The 20,605-nt window shown below is 39.7% G+C and overlaps 1 protein-coding gene across 1 annotated transcript in view; it reads right to left on the bottom strand.

Annotated features, from left to right (window-relative positions):
* The window catches only part of ESRRG (estrogen related receptor gamma), a 435,178-nt gene that overhangs the window by 330,141 nt on the left and 84,432 nt on the right, over positions 1-20,605 (bottom strand). The window lies entirely within an intron of this gene.

Genomic DNA, 20,605 nt, shown 5'->3' with positions numbered 1-20,605 from the left:
CTCTTTTTAAATCCAGATAGATTTAATTACAGCCCTCAGGAATCCAAGTATTGTCCTAATTTTACCTCACACACTGTTTGGGTGCTTTCTCCTTTGGCTTGTTATCTTAATATGCAGTGCTTAGGAGATGAAACTACAATTATTTTCGTAATAAAACTAAGGGAATGAGGGGAGGGGAAAAAGGAGAGGAAGAGTCCTTCTGCTTCTCCTTCCTTCCAGCCAGATGAACCTCTTTTAAGAACACAGAGGATAGCACTTGAAATTGATCACAAGCCTGGGAAATTATGAACCAGAACCTCCCTAAATCTTTCATTCTTTCTCAGGTCAGTTTAAGTAAAAGTTCTGATAAGGGGAGAATTGGATAACTGGGCATTGTCTGAATATTTTAAATTCTAAAATAAATATGGGAACCATCTTTTTTTATCTCTACTAAGTCCCTCAACTTAGGGGAAATTGCATGGCATCACTCCGTGGCTCCAAACCACCCCAAACTTGCTTATGACAAAGTGAATAAAACCTGCACTTCTCACCTTAGTCTAGAAGGCTGACACACTCTACCCTGCTCAATCTGATGCCATATTCGACCTCTCCCCAACCTATGCACGGAGCTCTGGCCTCATGGGCCGTCTCCCTGTCATCCAAACACACCAAGCTCCTCTCTCCCTCCATTAAAGCCTGCTCGCTGCTTGGAAACTCTACTCTGAAATATTGCCCTAACTTTCTCCAGGTTTCTACTCACATACAAACTTACAGGTTTGTATTGTGTTACTATTGTATTACTCCAGCTCTGTCATAAAATAACACTCAGGTGTTCCATCCTACTCAAGTCATATGCTCTCTCTCATCCTGCTTTATCTTTCTTCATAGCATAGTGTGTGTGTGTGTGCGTGCGTGCGTGTGCGTGTGCGTGCGCGTGTGTGCGTGTGCGTGTGTGTGTGTGCGCACAAATAGTAATATATGCACCATGCATGTATGCATGCACACACATACACACACACACAAACAAATGACAACTCCAAACAAGCAGGGACTTCGTTTCATTCACTACTATAGCCCAAGTGACCAGACAGTACCTGGCACAATTAAATATTTGTTTAGTTGAATGAAACTGAATTTTTGCATGGTTGATTCTGCTTCCTTATTCCCAGCTCAGATCAAATGTTTTCACCACAGAAGACGCCCCAGATGACTATTTTTTTTAAAATTTTTTATTTATTATTTATTTATTATTTTTATTTTTGGCTGTGTTGGGTCTTTGTTTCTGTGTGAGGGCTTTCTCCAGTTGCGGCGAGTGGGGGCCACTCTTCACCGCGGTGCGCGGGCCTCTCTATTGCGGCGGCCTCTCTTGTTGCGGAGCACAGGCTCAGTAATTGTGGCTCACGGGCCCAGTTGCTCCGCAGCATGTGGGATCTTCCCAGACCAGGGCTCGAACCCATGTCCCCTGCATTGGCAGGCAGACTCTCAACCACTGCGCCACCAGGGAAGCCCCCACCCCAGATGACTCTTAACTAAAGTAGGACTTTCCCAGCCCATCCTCAGAGTCACTAGCTTATTACCTTGTTTTATCATCTTCCTATCACTTATCAATATCTGAAATAGTATATGCATGCATACATGTATGTACGAACATGTTTATTGTCTATTTCCCTATCCTATTACTCAAGGATAAGAGGGCAGAACAATGTTCTTCTGTCTTGTTCACCTTGGTGTCTTCAGTGCTAAGAATAGCATTTGGCACGTAGAAGCAGTGCCATAAATATTTGCTAAATGTGAATGAATTTAATTCAACCAAAGATAGTCAAATATGGAAGAGCCTTTATCCGAATAGGGTCACAGGTGATGTACATTTTCTTCACCTAATTTTACTAGCAATGCAATAAAGAATCTAATATAAGGATAACATTCATATGGTGTAATTTATTCCACCCCCTATAGAAAGACCAAGTTGGTCACGGTAGTTGTCATCAGCTTTGGTGGGGAGACAAAGAAAGACTGGAAAAAAAAAAAAAGTCTGACTCAGCAAAGCTGATTCTGGGCAAAATTGGGAAATAGGTGATGCCTGTCAGAGCTGCTTCCGATCTTCTGTTCTGTGCTGTTTCCCTGCTTCTAAACTGTACTGCTCCCCTTACTCTACCCCAAAGCACCCAGTGGCCTCCTCTCAGTACCTAACTCAAGTTTTCCCCTTCCCCTAAAACACTCCACTTCTGGAACTTTCTGACTCATCCCTGTGCTTCTCCTAAAATATCCAAGTTCAGGTATCACATTCTGCCAAGTCTCTACTCTTAGACTTAAGGTAATCTGATAAATTTCTGGATCTAAAAAGCAACAGCAGGCACTAGTAGTGAACATGACCCCACTCTCCCGGGAAAGTGATGTGCCTTCCACCTGGGGTGTCTCTGCTCCTCCCCCCTCTGGGAGGACGGGGATGGAAACCGGGTTTCCACTGTTCCGAGAAGGAAACGATCTACAGCAGGATTCCCCGTGCCTCTTCTTTTCTTTTCTTTCCTTCCTTTCTCTTCCTTCCTTTCCCGCCCTCCCTCCGTCCCTCCATCCCTCCCTTCCTTCCTTCCTTTTACCATAATCATTTAGACTTTTTTAATGCCTGACAGTAAAAGAAACTTTATTTCAAAAATACAGCAGAAAATTTAGATCATATACAAAGAAAAAAAATTTAATTACCCATAATGTTACCATCCCTAAATAACTAATTGGTGGTTTGTTTACATTTAGTCTATTCTCTTTGGACATCTTTACATAGTTAATATCTTATTTTAGATACAGTTTACAAGCCTACTTTTTCCCACTTACTGTACCATGAAACTATTTCCATGTCTTCAGATTCCTGAGAAACATTTGGGCACAAGAGAATATTTAGAACAGAGCATCTTGCTAGAGGGATGTATTGTCATTTAGTTAACAATGCTCTATAATAAAATATACTTCTACTTATAAACAATAAACATATGTCTTTGTCTTGAGGGGTTAGCAAACTTATCCTGTAAAGGGCCAGATAGGCAATATTTTAGGTTTTTCAAGATATATGGTCACTATTCAACTCCACCCCAGTTATAGGCAATATGCAGATAAATGGCTGTGACTGTATTCCAATAAAACTTTATTACAAAAATAGGCATTGGACAGGATTTGGTCCCAGGACAGTGGTTTCCCATCCCAACCTGTGATCTAGAGCTCTGATGCTTTCTCAGGATTTCTCAGGAATAACTGAGTCAAAAAAGGGTGTGAACATCTATCACAGATTTTTTACACCCACTGGTGATCTCCAATATGGTTTCTTGCTTGATTTTTCACGATAGCAAAAGTATTTATTTAGTAATTTAAGGGAGTCCTCACCCAATTAACAATCCTCAAAAAGGAGAGAAACTGAGGCTCAGATAAGGCTGAGCTTGGGTCTTCAGTTTCATTTGACAATCTCTTTATGCAATTGTCTTCAAAGATAGACCTTCTATGGGAATGTAAGTTGGTGCAGCCACTACGCAAAACAGTATGGAGGTTCCTCAGAAAACTAAAAATAGAATCACCATATGATCCAACAATACCACTGCTGGGCATATATCCAGACAAAGCTCTAATTCAGAAAGATACATGTACCCCTATGTTCATAGCACTATTTACAATAGCCAAGACATGGAAACAACCTAAATCTCTATCGACAGAGGAATGGATGAAGAAGATATGGTATATATATATACAATGCAATACTATTCACCATAAATAAGAATGAAATAGTGCCATTTGCAGCTACATGGATGGACCTAGAGACTATGATACTGAGTAATGTAAATCAGAAAGAGAAAGACAAATACCATATAATATCACTTACATGTGGAATCTAAATTATGAAACAAATGAACTTACCTATGAAACATAAACAGACACACAGACATAGAGAACAGACTTGTGGTTGCCAAGGGGGAGGTGGTGTGGGGGAGGGGTGGATTGGGAGTTTGGGGTTAGCAGATGCAAACTATTATATATGGAATGGATAAACAACAAGGTCCTACTGTACAGTACAGGGAACTATATTCAACACCCTGGGATAAGCCATGATGGAAAAGAATATAAAAAAAGAATGTATATATGTGTACAACTGAGTCACTTTGCTGTACAGCAGAGATTAACACAACATTGTAAATCAACTATGCTTCAATAAAAAGATAAAATTAAAAAATACAGATCTTGGGGAGGCCTTCAAGATAGCGGAGGAGTAAGACGTGCAGATCACCTTCCTCCCCACAAATACATCAGAAATACATCTACATGTGGAACAACTCCTACAGAACACCTACTGAACGCTGGCAGAAGACCTCAGACCTCCCAAAATGCAAGAAACTCCCCATGTACCTGGGTAGGGCAAAAGAAAGAAGAAAAAACAAGACAAAAGAATAGGGACAGGACCTGCACCAGTGGGAGGGAGCCGTGAAGGAGGAAAGGTTTCCACACACTAGGAAACCCCTTTGCAGGCAGAGACTGCAGGTGGCGGGGTTGGGGGGAGCTTTGGAGCCACGAGGAGAGTGCAGCAACAGGGGTGCAGAGGGCAAAGAGGAGAGATTTCCGCACAGAGGATCGGCGCCAACCAGCACTCACCAGCCCGAGAGGCTTGTCTGCTCACCCTCCAGGGCGGGCAGGGGCTGGGAGCTGAGGCTCGGGCTTCGGAGGTCAGACCCCAGGGAGAGGACTGGGGTTGGCTGCATGAACACAGCCTGAAGGGGGCTACTGCACCACAGCTAGCTGGGAGGGAGTCCGGGAAAAAGTCTGGAACTGCCTAAGAGGCAAGAGACCATTGTTTCCGGGTGCATGAGGAGAAGGGATTCAGAGCACTGCCTAAAAGAGCTCCAGAGACAGGCGCGAGCTGCGGCTATCAGCGTAGATGCCAGAGATGGGCATGAGATGCTAAGGCTGCTGCTGCAGCCACCAAGAAGCCTGTGTGCAAGCACAGGTCACTCTCCACACCTCCCCTCCCGGGAGCCTGAGCAGCCCGCCACTGCCAGGGTCCCATGATCCAGGGACAACTTCCCCGGGAGAACACACGGTGCACCTCAGGCTGTTGCAATGTCATGATGGCCTCTGCCGCCGCAGGCTTGCTCCGCATCTGTACCCCTCCCTCCCCCCGGCCTCAGTGAGCCAGAGCCCCCTAATCAGCTACTACTTTAACCCCATCCTGTCTGGGTGTGGAACAGACGTCCTCAGGTGACCTACACGCAGAGGTGGGGCCAAATCCAAAGTTGAACCCCAGGAGCTGTGCGAACAAAGAAAATAAAGAGAAATCTCTCCCAGCAGCCTCAGGAGCAGCGGATTAAATCTCCACAGTCAACTTGAGGTACCTGCATATGTGGAACACCTGAATAGACAATGAATCATCCCAAATTGAGGAGGTGGACCTTGGGAACAACTGTAGACTTGGGGTTTGCTTTCTGCATCTAATTTGTTTCTGGTTTTATGTTTATCTCAGTTTAGTATTTAGAGCTTATTATCACTGGTATATTTGTTTATTGATGCTCTCTTCTTTTTTAAAAATATATATATATATATTTTTTCTTTTTTTCTTTTTCTGAGTGTGTATGTGTATGCTTCTTTGTGTGATTCTGCCTGTATAGTTTTGCTTTTGCCATTTGTCCTCGGGTTCTGACTGTCTTTTTTTTCTTTTATATATATATAGTTTTCAGCGGTTGTTATCATTGGTGGATTTGTTTTTTGGTTTCATTGCTCTCTTATTTCTTTCTCTTTTTCTATTACTTTTTTATTTTTAATAATTTTTGCTATTTTAATAATTTTATTTATTTATTTTCTCCTTCTTTCTTTTTTTTTTTTTCCTGCCTTTTCTTCTGAACCATGCGGCTGACAGGGCCTTAGTGCTCTGGCCGGGTGTCAGGCCTGAGCCTCTGAGCTGGGAGAGCTGAGTTCAGGATATTGGTCCACCAGGAACCTCCTGGCACCACGTAATATCAAAGAGCAAAAGCTCTCCCAGAGATCTCCATCTCAATGATAACACCCACCTCCACTCAACGACCAGCAAGCTACAGTGCTGGACACCCTATGCCAAACAACTAGCAAGACAGGAACACAACCCCACCCTTTAGCAGAGAGGCTGCCTAAAATCATAATAAGTTCACAGACACCCCAAAACACACCACAGGACGTGGCCCACCAGAAGGACAAGATCCAGCCTCATCCACCAGAACACAGGCACCAGTCCCCTCCACCAGGAAGCCTACACAACCCACTGAACCAACCTTAAACACTGGGGACAGACATCAAAAACAATGGGAACTACGACCTGCAGCCTGTAAAAAGGAGACCCCAAACACAGTAAGTTAAAAAAAATGCAAAGACAGAGAAATACACAGCAGATGAAGGAGAAAGGTAAAAACTCACAAGAATAAACAAATGAAGAGGAAATACACAGTCTATCTGAAAAATAATTCAGAGAAATGATAGTAAAGATGATCCAAAAACTTGGAAATAGAATGGAGAAAATACAAGAGACGTTTAACAAGGACCTAGAAGAACTAAAGAGCAAACAAACAATGATGAACAAGACAATAAATGAAATTTAAAATTCTCTAGAGGAATCAATAGCAGAATAACGGAGGCAGAAGAACGGATAAGTGACCTGGAAGATAAAATAGTGGAAATAACTACCACAGAGCAGAATAAAGAAAAAAGAATGAAAAGAATTGAGGACAATCTCGGAGACCTCTGGGACAATATTAAATGCACCAACATTCAAATTATAGGGGTCCAGAAGAAGAAGAGAAAAAAAAAAAAGGGACTGAGAAAATATTTGAAGAGATTATAGTTGAAAACTTCCCTAATATGGGAAAGGAAATAGTCAATCAAGTCCGGGAAGCACAGAGAGTCCCATACAGGATATATCCAAGGAGAAACATGCCAAGACACATGTTAATCAAACTATCAAAAATTAAAATACAAAGAAAAAATATTAAAAAGCAGGAAGGGAAAAGCAACAATTAACATACAAGGTAATCCCCATAAGGTTAACAGCTGATCTTTCAGCAGAAACTCTGCAAGCCAGAAGGGAGTGGCAGGACATATTTAAAGTGATGAAAGGGAAAAATCTACAACCAAGTTTACTCTACCCAGAAAGGATCTCATTCAGATTTGATGGAGAAACTAAAACCTTTACAGACAAGCAAAAGCTAAGAGAATTGAGCACCACCAAACCACCTCTACAACAAATGCTAAAGGAACTTCTCTAGGCAGGAAACACAAGAGAAGGAAAAGACTTATAATAACAAACCCAAAGCAATTAAGAAAATGGTAATAGGAACATACATATCGATAACTACCTTAAATGTAAATGGATTAAATGCTCCAACCAAAAGACATAGACTGGCTGAATGGATACAAAAACAAGACCCATATATATGCCGTCTACAAGACACCTACTTCAGACCTAGGGACACATACAGACTGAAAGTGAGGGGATGGAAAAAGATATTCCATGCAAATGGAAATCAAAAGAAAGCTGGAGTAGCAACTCTCATATCAGACAAAATAGACTTTAAAATAAAGACTATTAAAGAGACAAAGAAGGACACTACAGAATGATCAAGGGATCAATCCAAAAAGAAGATATAACAATTATAAATATTTATGCACTCAACACAGGAGCACCTCAATACATAAGGCAAATGCTAACAGCCATAAAAGGGGAAATTGACAGTAACACAACCATAGTAGGGGACTTTAACACCCCACTTTTACCAAGGGACAGATCATCCAAAATAAAAATAAATAAGGAAACACAAGCTTTAAATGATACATTAAACAAGAGATGGACTTAATTGATATTTATAGGACATTCCATCCAAAAGCAGCAGATTATGCTTTCTTCTAAAGTGCTCATGGAACACTCTCCAGGATATATCATATCTTGGGTCACAAATCAAGCCTTGGTAAATTTAAGAAAACTGAAATCGTATCAAGTATCTTTTCTGACCATAACGCTATGAGACTAGATATCAGTTACAGGAAAAAAATCTGTAAAAAATACAAATACATGGAGGCTAAACAATACACTACTAAATAACCAAGAGATCACTGAAGAAATCAAAGAGGAAATCAAAAATACCTAGAAAGAAATGACAATGAAAACATGACGACCCAAAAACTATGGGATGCCACAAAAGCAGTTCTAAGAGGGAAGTTTATAGCAATACAATCCTACCTCAAGAAACAAGAAACATCTCAAATAAACAACCTAACCTTACACCTAAAGCAATTAGAGAAAGAAGAACAAAAAAACCCTAAAGTTAACAGAAGGAAAGAAATCATAAAGATCAGATCAGAAATAAATGAAAAAGAAATGAAGGAAACAATAGCAAAGATCAATAAAACTAAAAGCTGGTTCTTTGAGAAGATAAACAAAATTGATAAGCCATTAGCCAGACTCAATAAGAAAAAAAGGGAGAAAACACAGATCAATAGAATTAGAAATGAAAAAGACGTAACAACTGACACTGCAGAAATACAAAGGATCATGAGAGATCACTACAAGCAACTCTACGCCAATAAAATGGACAACCTGGAAGAAATGGACAGATTCTTAGAAAAGCACAACCTTCTGAGACTGAACCGGGAAGGAATAGAAAATATAAACAGACCAATCACAAGCACTGAAATTGAGACTGTGATTAAAAATTTTCCAACAAACAAAAGCCCAGGACCAGGTGGCTTCACAGGCGAATTCTATCAAACATTTAGAGAAGAGCTAACACCTATCCTTCTCAAACGCTTTCAAAATATTGCAGAGGGAGGGACACTCCCAAACTCATTCTACGAGGCCACCAGCACCCTGATACCAAAACCAGACAAAGATGTCACAAAGAAAGAAAACTACAGGCCAATATCACTGATGAACATAGATGCAAAAATCCTCAACAAAATACTAGCAAACAGAATCCAAAAGCACATTAAAAGGATCATACACCATGATCAAGTGGGGTTTATCCCAGGAATGCAAGGATTCTTCAATAAACACAAATCAATCAATGTGATACACCATATTAACAAACTGAAGGAGAAAAACCATATGATCATCTCAATAGATGCAGAAAAAGCTTTCGATAAAATTCATCACCCAGGGGCTTCCCTGGTGGCGCAGTGGTTGAGAATCTGCCTGCTAATGCAGGGGACATGGGTTCAAGCCCTAGTCTAGGAAGATCCCACATGCCACAGAGCAGCTAGGCCCGTGAGCCACAATTACTGAGCCTGCGTGTCTGGAACCTGTGCTCCGCAACAAGAGAGGCCGTGATAGTGAGAGGCCTGCGCACCGCGATGAAGAGTGGCCCCCGCTTGCCACAACTAGAGAAAGCCCTCGCACAGAAACGAAGACCCAACACAGCCATAAACAAATAAATAAATAAATAAATAACATAAAAATTAAAAAAAAAATTCATCACCCATTTATGATAAAAACTCTCCAGAAAGCAGGCATAGAGGGAACTTACCTCAACATAATAAAGGCCATATATGACAAACCCACAGCCAACATCGTTCTCAATGGTGAAAAACAGAAGCCATTTCCACTAAGATCAAGAACAAGACAAGGTTGCCCACTCTCACCACTATTATTCAACATAGTTTAGGAAGTTTTAGCCACAGCAATCAGAGAAGAAAAAGAAATAAAAGGAATCCAAATTAGAAAAGAAGAAGTAAAATGGTCACTGTTTGCAGATGACCTCATACTATACATATAGAATCCTAAAGATGCTACCAGAAAACTACTAGAGCTAATCAATGAATTTGGCAAAGTAGCAGGATACATAATTAACGCACAGATATCTCTTGCATTCCTATACACTAATGATGAAAAATCTCAGAGAGAAATAAAGGAAACACTCTCATTTACCATTGCAACAAAAAGAAAAAAATACATAGGAATAAACCTTCATAAGGAGACAAAAGACCTGTATGCAGAAAACTATAAGACACTGATGAAAGAAACTAAAGATGATACAAACAGATGGAGTGATACACCATGTTCTTGGATTGGAAGAATCAACATTGTGAAAATGACTATACTACCCAAAGCAATCTACAGATTCAATGCAATCCCTGTCAAAGTACCAATGGCCTTTTTCACAGAACTAGAACAAAAATTCCACAATTTGTATGGAAACACAAAAGACCGCGAATAGCCAAAGCAATCTTGAGAAAGAAAAACGGAGCTGGAGGAATCAGGCTCCCTGAGTTCAGAATATACTACAAAGCTACAGTAATCAAGACAGTATGGTACTGGCACAAAAACAGAAATATAGATCAATGGAACAGGATAGAAAGCCCAGAGCTAAACCCATGCACATATGGTCAACTTATCTTTGATAAAGGAGGACAGAATATACAATGGAGAAAAGACAGCCTCTTTAATAAGTGGCGCTGGGAAAACTGGACAGCTACATGTAAAAGAATGAAATTAGAACACTCCCTAATGCCATGCACAAAAATAAACTCAAAATGGATTAAGACCTAAATGTAAGGCCAGACAGTATAAAACTCTCAGAGGGAAACATAGGCAGAACATGCTATGACATAAATCACAGCAAGATCCTTTTTGACCCACCTCCTAGAGAAATGGAAATAAAAACAAAAATAAACAGATGGGACCTAATGAAACTTAAAAGCTTTTGCACAGCAAAAGAAACCACAAACAAGACAAAAAGAGAACCCTCAGAATGGGAGAAAATATTTGCAAACAAAGCAACTGACAAAGGATTAATCTCCAAAATATACAAGCAGCTCATGCAGCTCAATATCAAAAAAACAAACAATGCAATCCAAAAATGGGCAGAAGACCTAAATAGACATTTCTCCAAAGAAGATATACAGATTGCCAACAACACATGAAGGATGCTCAACATCACTAATCATTAGAGAAATGCAAATCAAAACTACAGTGAGGTATCACCTCACACCAGTCAGAATGGCCATCATCAAAAATTCTACAAACAATATATGCTGGAGAGGGTGTAAAGAAAAGGGAACCCTCTTGCACTGGTGGTGGGAATGTTAATTGATACAGCCACTATGGAGAATAATATGAAGGTTCCTCAAAAAGCTAAAAACAGAACTACTATATGACCCAGCAATCCCACTACTGGGCAAATACCCTGAGAAAACCATAATTCAAAAAGAGTCATGTACCATAATGTTCATTGCAGCTCTATTTACCATAGCCAGGACATGGAAGCAACCTAAGTGTCCATCGACAGATGAATGGATAAAGAAGATGTGGCACATATGTACATTGGAATATTAGTCATAAAAATAAACAAAATTGAGTTATTTGTAGTGAAGTGGATGGACCTAGAGTCTGTCTTACAGAGTGAAGTAAGTCAGAAAGAAAAAATCATACACCGTATGCTAACACATATATATGGAATCTAAAAATAATAAAATAAAATAAATGGTTCTGAAGAACCTAGGGGCAGGACAGGAATAAAGACGCAGATGTAGAGAATGGACTTGAGAACACAGGGAGGGGGAACAGTAAGATGGGACGAAGTGACAGAGTGGCATGGACATATATACACTACCAAATGTAAAACAGATGGCTAGTGGGAAGCAGCCGCATAGCAGAGGGAGATCATCTCTGTGCTTTGTGACCACCTAGAGGGGTGGGATAGGGAGGGTGGGAGGGAGGCGCAAGAAGGAGGGGATATGGGGATATATGTATATGTATAGCTGATTCACTTTGTTATAAAGCAGAAACTAACACACCATTGTAAAGCAATTATACTCCAATAAAGATGTTAAAAAAAAATACAGATCTTTTATAACAGATTCAGTTGCAAAACGCAAGTTTCTGGGGGCCTGCAACAGTGCAGTCACCAAACCAAGGAAAGACACAGTTGGCCTGATTATTCCATATTCATTCCAGGTAAGTATTTCAATGGCCATCAACAGCAGGACTGACCACTCCTTTTTTATTTTTAAATTAGCAACACAAGAGGGCTGGTAATCACATATTATGACCACTGCTTAAGCCACAAGGCTGAGTTGAAAATGCACTTACAGAACATCAAGGCCTTCTGTGTGCAACGCCTGCTACCAGGATACGATATTATTAAAGTTTGAAAATGTATGAGGGTATAAATGTCTTCTGTCTCAAGTTTTCTAGAAATGCTTATATTTTCACTATAAATCTACTGTCACATGGCATTATGTTCCAATTTTAGTTTTACTTAATAAGCTGTATGGGGGTGGAGAGCCTCTTTGCTATTTGTCTTCATTCTCTGCAGAGATGGAATCTCAAGAAATGCCTCAAAGGAGTTCAAAAGGAACCATGATTTAACTGGAGTGGAAAGGAAAGGGGTACATTTTAATCCCTAAGACAAATTTCTTCAGGGAACTAAGAGCAGTTTTTGTTTTTTGTTTTTGCATTTTGTCGTGTTTTCTTCCTAACTGTACAAATGCATCCCTTTCCCCACAACCCATCAGGGATGATGGGGCTGGAATGAATCTCATGAGTCATTTCAGTCCAAGCTGCTTTATCAGCAGAGCAGTTTTCATTATTCTTCAGCACAGGGTCTTCCTAAGTTGGGCCTGTCCAGGTCTGCGATTCTACTACGGGACAAAGTCGTACAAAGCCTCTTCATTTGTGGCCTTTTATCAAAACTGTTGAGCTAAAGGGTCCATATACAGACACTGGGCATCTGGTTGGCAGGAGACACACTTTGCCCACTAAAACTCCAAAATACAATAATCTGTTTGGGGAGTGAAAGGGTGACAACTCCCTTCTTGCCTCCTTCTGCAGCTATTATATTTTTTAAAATATCAAAAACAAATGCTGTTTCAAAGTGTTGCAACAGGACAGCATTTTTCGACCTCAGCACCACTGAGCTTTGGGGCCAGATCATTTTGTGTTGTTGGGGCCTGCCCTGTGCATTGCTGGGTGTTTAGCTGCATCTCTGAACTCTACCCAATAGATGTCAGTAGCAGCTGCTCAGTTGCAACAACCAAAAATGGCTCCAGACATGGCCAAATGTTCTCTGGGAGGAAAAATCACCCTGGTTGAGAGGGACCTAGCGTCCAGAAGCACACCCCACACTCGGTCATTCCCTCTGCCAAATATGGTTCTGGGATGGCAAAGGCAGAAAACCATGGAGCCCTAAGAAGTCTCCAAGTCCAAGTGGACTGAGCCGTCCATGACCATGGGAACTGTCTCTCTACCAGCAGGCTGGAGCAGCTAGTTTGTTGTGTTCAGTAGTCCTTACAAAGCTAGATAGGAGCTTCTTGGTTGTTTTTTTGTTTTGTTTTGTTTTTTGACTCATTAGATCACCCTGCTCAAAGTGATATACACACAGATAATTAAACTTAACCCCTAAGGACCAGTTAACTGTTCAGCAGTGTATACATTTCATAAAACCATTTCCATACATCTAGTTTTAAATTCATTAAAAAAATTAATAGCTACCCAGTGCTCTCCATCGCGCAGCAGGTTGCTATGGGATGCTTGCTAAATTACCCCTTTCTATCACTTCTCCAGCGATCTCAGAGACAGTTAAACTTTGCTGTGCTGGAAATGTTGCCTACCAATTTACAGCAAAGCTCATATTTACCATATTTAGTGGGAATCATTGACTGAACTTCAGAAAATATGTGTCTCTGTTTGGTGTACTTCTGGAACATTCCATCAGCTTTAAAGCACAGCACATGCACTTTGTCACTCTTGGAAAAATGAGGGAGAAGCATTTAATAGGCAATATTAGTGTTGAATATGCATTAGAAATATATTTTTTACTCATATATCTTTCATCTTAAAGTCCCCTAAATGCGCTTAAATGTCTTGTATTTTTTTTTCTCTTGGCATGTTTTCATGAGGAGAAAAATGCCTTTCTGCTATGACTACCTACGACCCACTCATTATCTCTTTATTTCTGAATACCAGTATATCAAGACAAATCAGACAGTAAATCTCTTTTCTATAAACTTATTGTGACCTTTATAAGCATGTTAAGATTTTTGCTAACTTAAAAAATATTTTCTATTAAATATAATCTTCATACTCTGCTTCAATCCTATTTCACCATATTTACAGCGTTCACCTCAGGTTTGAAAGGAGTCAGGGTGAACTAATTCATTGTTTACACTCAGAATCCTAGGTGGCCCAATCCCATAAAGGTAGTACAAAGCACTGTATCTTTCGTTCTTAGTACTTATCTTAATCTTAATAACTAGTCAGACAAGTGACTCCAGAGTCTGGGGCTTATCAGCTGGAATTCGTCACATGAACCCAACAGAAGACAAAAAATGCATTATATAACCATGCTATACAAATCGTTATCTTTTGATATTTAAAGTTATTCGTTCAAAAGCCTATAGGAGATTTTCATTTATTTATTTATCCTTTGCTGAACCCAAATTCCACTTGTTCATATTAAATTGGATAGCACATGAACAGAAATGCTCTTGTTGGGTGTTATCTGTGAACAGTGTTTACTCCCAAGAGATCAGAAGGATTCTTCCTGCTTCATTTCAGAATTGGCTATCAGGAACAATCTGCTTGAAAACCTAGCTTTGATACCGATTATTTGGGAAACAGATTAAAAAGAAAATAAAAAGGCCCATGTTCCTTAAACGTTCAGAAATGTCAACTGCTTTAGTTGAACTTTCAGTGTCTTCCCCATTAGAAGGCTGTCTGGATTCCTTCAATACAGGCTTACACAAACAAGGGCAATATTAAGCCAGCCACACTACAGTTTTCCCAGATCATGTCCTGAGTTAAAAATAGGACGTGACTCTTAACTGTACACATTGAAGGTATCTTCTTCAAGAGCAGCAAGAAGCTTATTTAGTTTCTTTTGGGGCAGATGATTTATTATGAATCTTTCTAATTATACCTGCAAAATTTTCATTCTGAATAAATGGGGTCTCTGAGAGGTGTAATGAATTTTATTTTGCCTCTTTCCAGAAGACGTACTTATCAGTTTAAAAGAACATTTTATTATGTCTATAATGAGCTAAATATATTTACTCAGATTTCAAACAGAAATATATACACAGTTTAAAAATGTAGATGGCCAAATAATCAGCATCTTTCAAATGAATTATTTTCTTTAAAATCACTCTTTTTGCCTTTTTTTCCAACTAAAATGAAATGTGAAGATACCTATTAAACGGCAGCTGGGTTTTAGCTTTTTACCTATGTTGTCAACCCCAATATACTTTCCAATAATTGCTACCTTATTACCTTTCCTCTTTTTTCAGGAGAAAACATTAAATCATTAGTTATTTTAAGAATTCTTAATGTTAAGACCATATTACTTTTGGTGGGATTGGGATCAAGTTCATTAACATTTGTGTCCTTAAAAGAGATGCAGTTGCTACTCAATGCACCACAGGTAGTTTCAAAACAAAGACCTCATCTAGAAATTGCATTATGTCTGGAAATAGGCTGACAATGAGATCTGGTGACCAGACATATGTATGTGAATCTTTGGTTTGATAATTTTGTAATTTACTGGGTTTCTATCTCCTTTCTATCAATAATCGAAGGCGCATTTTTAAGACATTTCAATACATGCAAAATGAAAGGTAGAGTTTAATATGAAAAGAGTATATTATATATCATTTTCCCTAGGGATTAAACTCTTCCTATAATATGTAATAAACAGCCTGCTGTATTCCAAAATGGGAATGAGAAAGATTGATGGTATTGGTTATAGGTTTTCTACTTCTCACTGATTCTACTGATGAAGGAAGAAAGGGTCAGAATCTAAAAAAGAGTGGATATATGTATATGTACAATATAACTGATTCACTTTGCTGTACACCTGAAACTAACACAACATTGTAAATCAACTATACTCCAATAAAAATTTTAAAAATAAATAAATAAAAATACAATAAAATAGATAACCAACAAGGACCTACTATATAGCACAGGGAACTCTGCTCAATATTCTGTAATAACCTAAATGGGAAAAGAATTTGAAAAAGAACAGATACATGTATATATATAACTGGATCACTTTGCTGTACACCTGAAACTAACACAACACTGTTAATCAACTATGCTTCAATATAAAACAAATTTTTTTTTAAAAAAGTGATATGAGTGAGCACTATTTGTACATTAAAAAAAAAAGATCATTTTAAAAAGGGTCAAAAAGATCTATGGAAATATCACTTTGTAAATATCTTAGTGCTTAGATATCAGTGCATTTTATCAAGACTAAAACCTGAAATGCCGATGGATGTTTTATCTTGTCTTGAAAAGTGGCCTTCTAGAAATTTGTATATGAACATACAAAAGGTAGTGGAGTGGTAACGTGCCTGTGGTTAGGTGTGTAGTTTACTGAACTAATATGATGTGTGTAAAATTCTCTCCACCAATGTGATAGTTTGCTTTTACCTAATGCATTTTATACTTGATCAAATATTGTGATATAATCTTACTTTTCTAGACTCTTCTTGGAAGTCCTGGGAGGACAAGCAAGAAAGGTTAAGACCCACGCCTAACAAGAAAGATAATTTCTTTGTAAAGAATGAATAAATGCACTTTGCCGAGAGCCCACTCATTGCCAAAAGCTGCCCGCTCTGAGTCAGTGTGACCCCTTAAGCCAACAAGATACATTTCCTGCTCTTCTGATTTGGCATCAAAATGAGTTTTGAAATACAGCAATTTATCAGAGAACTACTGCTGTCTGCCAAATTGCGCAAGTACGCATCTCTCACTGCCCATACGAAGGGTCCTTTTATCTTTTCCTGAATATAATAGAAACAAATAAGACAAATATTAGGAAGCCAGTATTTAAAGAGGGTAAAAAGTTGGGCCACACTGATTTTAACTTTGCATAATAAAGAAGTATTAAGAATCACTAAATGGCTCAGCTAAAACCTTGACAAAAGGACCTCAGAATGGTCAGTAAGAAAGAGAAGCAGGGCTTCCCTGGTGGTGCAGTGGTTGAGAATCTGCCTGCTAATGCAGGGGACACGGGTTCGAGCCCTGGTCTGGGAGGATCCCACATGCCGCGGAGCAACTGGGCCCGTGAGCCACAATTACTGAGCCTGCGCGTCTGGAGCCTGTGCTCCGCAACAAGAGGGGCCACGATAATGAGAGGCCCGCGCACCGCGATGAAGAGTGGCCCCCGCTTGCCGCAACTAGAGAAAGCCCTTGCACAGAAACGAAGACCCAACACAGCCATAAATAAATAAATAAATTAATTAATTAATTTAAAAAAGAAAGAGAAGCAATCAAGAAAGAACTAGATAAACGTATTACTGCTGAGAAGTTTACCAGATAAATCAATAAAGATGCAAAGCAGAGAGAAAAAAATAAGTGTCTCAAAAGGGGTGCTTTATACTTGGTCTACTTGAGACTTAAGCAACGTTTCTTTTAAATATTTTTTAGTCTGAGTCCTTCACCCTGGAAATTCACTGGTCACCAGCTTTAAAGAGGTTGGTGGTAAATGCTGGCTTCTTCATAGATACTACGGATATATGCTGGCTTCTTGGCACTCTTTCTTACAAGGATGTTAATAAAGAACCAATATTAGCTGATCAAGATAATGAGCATAACAATGGTAAGCAGGACATTGTAGAGGAAATTCCTTGTAGTAGAAACCATGGTAAGAAGATTAGCAATCAAAGACCAAAATAAGATCAGAGAGTTCTGATAGAATTGTGAAAATAGCTCATTTATCTCCTAAGCATTTTACTGCTTATTACACATATTTTGGCAATTTAACACATCTTGTGGTTTATTTCTACAATGAGATGGTTAACTCCCGGAAGTCAAGAAATATTTTTTGCTACCTTGTTTAATATCATTCAAAATTGAACACAGGTGCACTTATATGTTACAATTATACTCAATTTGGGGTTTATGGGATTCTCTTAAAAATCACAGAGTAGTCGAGAAGAAAAATTTAGTTGAATAATCTGATGTTTTTCAAATTAAGAAATTGAGGCCGTAAATGGCTGAGAATCAAATCCAAGGTCAGGAAGTTTAGCTCCAAAGGTGCAACTCATTCGCCTTTGTCTTCTGATTTCCCATCAGAATTCTTTCCAGATCAAGATTTCTTTTGTCCACTTTATGGGAACATGGTTAAGTCCTTCTAACAATGGCCCTACTCACTATTTTAGGAGATGGTATTGCACTAGACACAACCCACCCATTCCACATATTTCCTCTAAGTGGGATTTTATTTTATTTTTTAATTTAAAAAAATTTATTTATTTATTTATTTTTGGCTGCGTTGGGTGTTCACTGCTGCGTGACAGGCTTTCTCTAGTTGCAGTGAGAGGGGGCTACTCTTCATTGTGATGTGCGGGCTTCTCATTGTGGTGGCTTCTCTTGTTGTGGAGCACGGGCTCTAGGCGCACGGGCTCAGTAGTTGTGGCGCACGGGCTTAGTTGCTCCGTGGCATGTGGGATCTTCCTGGACCAGGGCTCGAACCCGTGTCCCCTGCATTGGCAGGCAGACTCCTAACCACTGTGCCACCAGGGAAGCCCTCTAAGTGGGATTTTATAGGAGTGCCTTTAGCCTTGACTATCTAAACCCATTAGAACTCCTGCCCTTTACAACCAGTTTCCAAACTTGGTAGCACTCTACATCTTCACCAAGGACACAACCATACATGAGAAACACTTAACCCTGACAGGTATATATTATGCTAAAGTAATGAGTCAAGTTAATGGTGAAAAATAGCCCAACTTCTTTTGTGGAGCAGTGTCTACAGACCAACTGTCTGACTGGTTTCAAAGAGAAATGAGAAGTCCTCCAAATCCAGGCTTAATTTCAGAGCAGACTCTAAGTCTTTATCAACAGCCCCATCACATGCTGCCAGTGGGTTTCTAAACACCCAGCATGGATCATGTCACACCCATCCTCAAATATGTTCAATAGTACAAGTTCCTACGTGATAAATAATAAAGTCCAAACTCTCTTTTTTTTTTTTAACATCTTTATTGGAGTATAATTGCTTTACAATGGTGTGTTAGTTTCTGTTTTATAACAAAGTGAATCAGCTATACATATACCTATATCCCCATATCTCCTCCCTCTTGCATCCCCCTCCCACCCCTCTAGGTGGTCACAAAGCACCGAGCTGATCTCCCTGAAGCTATGCGGTTGCTTCCCACTAGCTAGCTATTTTACATTTGGTAGTGTATATATGTCAATGCAACTCTCTCACTTCGTCCCAGCTTACCCGTCCCCCTCCCCACGTCCTCAAGTCCATTCGCTACGTCTGCATCTTTATTCCTGTCCTGCCCCAGGTTCATCAGAACCATTTTTTTAAAATTTTTTTTTAGAGTATGTGTTAGCATACGGTATTTGTTTTTCTCTTTCTGACTTAATAAAGTCCAAACTCTTGTACCATATATAAGATCTCTCCCATTTTGTCCTCAGTTTAGTGTTCTATTTAGCAATCCCACTCAGTTTGTACACACACCTGACTGGAACCCATCCATTTTTCTCTTTCTCACACCTCATTGTCTTTATCCACACAGTCCCAGAACTCTAAACCCCCCAACACACATCACCCCCTCCCGCACATGCACTCCTCTCCCCCTCACCTCCTCACCCACACACCCAGTACATTCTACTTCCTTTTCAAAGACCAGCAAAGCTGGCTGGTCCTCCCAGGCGCCATTCCCTAGCCCCTGAGTCCCAGTGAAACATTTGATCCCATAAATGTCCACGGTGTGTTGCACTGATCTCTAGCTGTAGTTTTCGTGTTTTTATTTCCTCTTTCCTACTTTTCAACCACTTCATGATAATTTCTTGGTGAAATCATTCAACGGATTCAGCTGCTTATCTTCATTAGATACATATTTTTTACCATCAATGGTTTTTGTAATTCTGTTTATACCTTCTAGGACATGTATGCTTTCTATTAAATCTGAAACACTGTGATAGTCCTTGCTATACAGGATGAGCCCAGACACAACTCCATCAATTACTTTGTGAAGAAGGTGGGGCTTCGACTCAGCTGGCTACTTCCGCAGCTGCCAGAAAAACCTTCTGTCTTCCTTATTAGCCTGTAATCTCCTTAAAGATCAGAGGGCTGTCTTCTCCATCTCTGCACAGGTTAGAGCATCTAACAAATACCTTAGAGGTACCCAAATGTATACACAAATCCGAGCATAAGCGGTGCTCAGTAGATGGTGTTGAAATGCAATTCAATCAACTGCCCAGTGTAACAAGAGTACTCACTCTTCCCTCTCCCACGTCTCAGGGTAGAAGAAAGAAAAAGGGGTGCACATGGTGGAAATGGTAATGTCTACATAAAGCTGGGGTTTACTACTTATGGCTGCCTGATAGTCTCAGCCAATGGATACCAGTGATGGCAATTCACATTGTCCAATGCGCTAGAAATATCTTGCCCTCTGACAATAACTGTGGACCAACAGAGAGGTCCTGGCTGGGGTGTCTGTCAAGTTCTCTCTCTCTCAGTCAGTGTCAGGCTCCATTTGGGGAGAATTTGTCCTCCATGTATTTTCATCCTGAAGGAAAAAGGTAACCTATTTTTTTTTTCTCATAATCTCTTGGGACCTATGGGCAACTGGTATGATACTTGGATTCAACATTCTGAAACAAAAACAACACTCCTGTTAA

The sequence above is a fragment of the Balaenoptera acutorostrata genome, chromosome 1, assembly GCF_949987535.1.
Source record: "Balaenoptera acutorostrata chromosome 1, mBalAcu1.1, whole genome shotgun sequence".
Lineage (NCBI taxonomy): Eukaryota > Metazoa > Chordata > Mammalia > Artiodactyla > Balaenopteridae > Balaenoptera > Balaenoptera acutorostrata.
The sequence above is the reverse complement of the archived record's forward strand: the minus strand, read 5'-3'. Positions and strand labels throughout refer to the sequence as shown.